This window comes from Xiphophorus hellerii, chromosome 22 (assembly GCF_003331165.1).
Source record: "Xiphophorus hellerii strain 12219 chromosome 22, Xiphophorus_hellerii-4.1, whole genome shotgun sequence".
Classification (NCBI taxonomy): domain Eukaryota; kingdom Metazoa; phylum Chordata; class Actinopteri; order Cyprinodontiformes; family Poeciliidae; genus Xiphophorus; species Xiphophorus hellerii.
In genome coordinates this window covers 9,795,629-9,800,032 of record NC_045693.1, presented here as the reverse complement: position 1 = coordinate 9,800,032, position 4,404 = coordinate 9,795,629, and the positions used below count along the sequence as shown (strand labels likewise).

The 4,404-nt window shown below is 40.3% G+C and overlaps 1 long non-coding RNA gene across 1 annotated transcript; it reads right to left on the bottom strand.

Moving 5' to 3' along the window:
* Positions 1 to 253: 253 nt before the first annotated feature.
* LOC116713827 (uncharacterized) lies at positions 254 to 596 on the bottom strand. Its single transcript, XR_004337924.1, has 2 exons — positions 407 to 596; positions 254 to 285 (listed from the first exon to the last, which is right to left on the bottom strand). It is a non-coding gene; the product is annotated as an uncharacterized LOC116713827 (long non-coding RNA).
* Between the last annotated feature and the right edge of the window lie 3,808 nt (positions 597 to 4,404).

The following is a 4,404-nucleotide window of genomic DNA, read 5'->3' as shown; positions in this document are numbered from 1 at the left end:
CAGCCAGGTTAATCATCTGGCAGAAAGGGAGGTTTTGAAAATCCTTAAATCCTAAGCATACTGATGAAACTGATAGAAAGCACTGATCTCTAGCAAAGATCATATCATACTCATAGAGAAAACATGATCACACCTGAATCCCGATATTCTGCTCTCCTTGTGTGTTTGCCAACACAATTTAGCAGTAAGCTCGACTCCAATGAAATGAACACTTGAGTCCGGATGCAGGTTCTTTACTCCCACTTTATTTTTGGTGACCCAAGTACTCGTATGACATGGAGTAAACTGTAACATAAATAAAATAGCTGCATTTATTATGAGCACAAAAAAGTCACAACAAAGAACACACTTCTGACTAATAAGGCATTAAATAAAATCTACTCTTAAATACTAAATGAAAACTTACAGACGGTGATGTCGATGGCATAAACAAAAGGCGGATTGTGATAGATTCACCTCCTCATGTGTGACTGAGCAAAACAATCCCAACAAAATGGCTGACTTCCTGTCCCAGACCCACCTTGACCTTCAAAATAAAAGCCTTACTACTCCAACACAAAAACCAAACTCAGAACCTACTTCACAACAAATTAAAGAGCAGAACACCCGACACTTTTTAATATTCCATAAAGGCCAAAATTTGGGGGTGAATAAAAATCATCCTGCCAACAGATTCTCACTCCTGAGTTGTGACTCTCTGCAGCTCCTGCAAAGCTACCATGGGCCTCATGGCTGCTTCTCTGATTAATGTTGTCTTTGCATTGCCCATGAGTTTAGATCAGGGGTGTCCAAGTCCAGTCCTCTAGCTGTAACTCTTCAACTTTTAGATGCATCTCTGCTTCTATACACCTGAATCAAATGACTGAGTATCATCAGGCCTAAAAGAGCTAAAAGATTAATATGAGCCATTTGTTTCAGTTGTCTTGGTTAAGACAGGTGTCTAAAGTTACAGGATAGTAGGTCTTAATGACTGTACTTCGACAGCCCTTGTTTAGGTTGATGACTAAATCTTGGTAGTTTGCAGTTCTCCAATTAAATTACACATAGTTGGACTTTATTTGCTTGTTAAGTGAATTTTGAATGCAATTGGTTGCACTGAATTTCATTTAGGGGGATAAGAATAAAGCAGGCAACTCAGATTTTTTTTGTTTGTTTTATTATTTTTTTAAAAAGCATTTTTCTTCCACTTCACCATCATGAACCACTTTGTGTTGTTTTTTTCTCTTCAGTCCAAGCAAAATACGATGACGTTTGTGGTCTTTACACCGCAAAATGTGGAAGTTCTAGGGTGTGAATGCTTTTGCACATAACTATATTCCTATATAATAGATTAAAACAGCGCTTTGGTATGTTTTGGCTGCAGACTTAAGGAAAAAAAACATCATCCTAACACACAAATCATTTTGTTTAGGAAGTCCCACAGTCTTTGTTGCTAGGCATAAGTTATAGCACCTTGTGGTGATTTCTGTTGGCAGCCAGGCAACTGTTGACAGACTGAGCGAAAGACTAGAAAGACTCCTAAAGTCAGGTGAAAAGAGCTTTTATACCCATGTTATGCAGACCCACATGGTGGTATCCACTTCTACTGCTAATCTCAGGAGAACATCCTGACCACAGGTTTAATAGGAGGGGTTGAAGGTATGTGGGTTTAGGGTGTCTCAGATTTGAGCATGACGGCAAAGTTAGAAAGCATTTATGCAGGTACAAAAATAGAGTCAATAAAAGAAAGGCAAACAACACCACTTTCAAATCAAATTTCTGCGTGTGTATGTAATAAATATGCACAGTGGGGGTCTATGAAATGATCCAAATCAATGTTGCCTGGCCAACAAAGGGAGGCAGCAGAGAGCAGATACTCCCAAACTGTCTGGACATTAAACAGACCCCACCTCTTCTTAGAGGGACCTCCACTGGTATTTGCACGTCTGGATAAAGTTAAACCACACAAGAGCTTTTTATTTGTAGCCTGCAGGAACCTGGCTTTCATGATATCTTGATCTGGTGTTTGCAAGCATATCAGTTTCTGTCATAATCTTCCGTACATGTTGTTTGAATATACATAAGCAGTAGGGGAATAAAAACTCATATGCAGGAATAACGTTCCATCTTCGTTATTGAGGTTGTATTTAAAATGAGAAAACCTGCAACCTTCCATGCAGATATATGAAAGATCAGTTCCTTATGATGCATGTTCAGAGACACTGTAAGTGACAAAACAGACAGAGATGAATGCTTCACAGCTGCTTTAGCCTGAGGCAGGATAAGTAGGCTGAGGTCAACATGGAAACCTCACCATTCTTCATGCCAACAGTCCTTCATCTCATGATGTACATGTGAAACTATTCAAGTTATTTCTCTTCAACATACGGTGCCTTGCAAAAGTATTCACCCCCTATTGAGATTTAATGTGATTAATTCATGTAAAGTGACACATAGTGGTGAAGTAAGAAAACATGATTTATGGTTTTCTAAAGGTTTTGCAGAGAAAAATCAGAGACGTTTGGCACACTTTTTGTTTCCCATAACCCCTAATTTTTTTCCTGTAAACAAAATAAAATGTGACCAACTATCTTTGGGATTCACCAATATAGTAAATAGACTCTTAGGTTTCTTAGAGAACATCAGTGAAGAATAATCATCATGAGGACCAAAGAACATGGCAGAATGCTCAAAGATAAGGCTGCAGGGTTAAGTTATTGATATTGTTTTGACCACATGATGGAAAGCTGACGGTGGAGGCAGCATCATGCTTCTTAAGCCGATACATGAAAGCAAACCAGTGTTGATAGGAAGTTGGATCGAGCAAAGTGAATTTAAAAAATAAACTGCTAACATTCAGCAGGAGCTACACTCCTAGGGTTTAGATCAAAACTTAATAATGTGTTAAAATGGCCTAGACAAAGTTCAGACCTTATTCCAAATACAAATCTGTGGCAAGATTTAAAAAGTTGTTTTAGTCTCTAAATGTGCAAAGCGGGTTGATGTATACCCCAAAACACCTCCGGCTGTAATTACATAGCACAGGGATTCTGCAAAGTGTCGACTAAGTGAGGGATGAAAACAAAGGAATGCTCTTCAGATTATTTGTTTAAAAAAACAATAAAACCATATATAATTTTCTTCCATGTTTGCACTAATTTGTATGCAGTCGTATATAACATGAAGTTCCAATAAAATACTTTATTTTTGTAGTTATAAGTTTGTGAAAGGTCAAATAGTATGAAAAGTTTTGGAATGTGCTGTGGTCCTTTGGATTTTTTTTTTCCATCTTGCTCAGTTGTACTCCAGGAGTTACATCACCAGGTCTCTCTGTGCTCCGTGATTTAGCCTACATGTCCAGACATAGGTCTGTGAGTATCTGAGCATGCTCCAGTTGTGCTAATAACGGTCTCACAAGGAAAGAGCAGTAAACTCCGGACAGCCCAGAGACGGTAGAATGGCCAACATCAACAATAAGCCTCTCTGCTCTGGGAGGGCTCCATTTTTGAAACACCCTCACCTCCTTCTCTCTCTCTCTCCTTTTCTCTCTCTCTTGTTCTGTCTCTCAGCTGCAGAACGGCGAAGCATGTTGAACATTTCCTGTGACAGTCATGTTTCCACAGGCATCAAGACTTTACGTCCGTACTCAGCAGCAGCGCGGGTTCTGTGGTGAACATGACCCTGTTTGGTCATACAGAGAACTCACACAGGCAAACACACACCCCGTCAGACTGAAAAGACAGGGTTTTTTTTCTGAATTCATAGAGGAGGGGAATGTTTTAACCAGCCTATAATTGCATTTACTAAACAAGACAGGAGTATGAGTCACTTTCCAGGGGAAAGGAATGTCACCTCTTCCTGTGAAATTAAAGGGAGGGAGTTGGAGGGAGTGACTGTTTGAGAAAAACACTTACTGAATGCTTTATATCGTCAAGGATGTCGAGCACTCACTAGGGATCAAACAACATGGTAGCACTCCACCAATGAGGGTGGGGGGACAACAAAAATAAGCATCTTTAACCAACGCTGTTGACTTCTTAAATCAACACATCATGAATCACACCTCTTTACCCTCGTTTCTATCGTTTCCCTCAAGCAGATGCATCAATTTTTCTGCTTACAGGAACCTTCCTGTTTGTGTTCGCCACTGCCAAAACCCTTAGAAAGTGTGCCAAATACTTGGCTGATACCTAATAGCCTGAGAAAAGGAGTTCAGAGGGGAGAAGAAAAGGCCAGTGACCTCTAGAACTTCTGGGCTGAACTTTCCCCTCCATACCTTCCCTCCACCCCCTCAACAGCTAGTCCGACCCCCCCACCTTTCTCTCTAATCAATTACTGTTGGCAGTCAGGAGACCACCAATGATTAGCAACAGCAAGGCAGTCGTGGTTAGAGTGGGGGATAAAGTAGGCTGGGAGGATGGCATG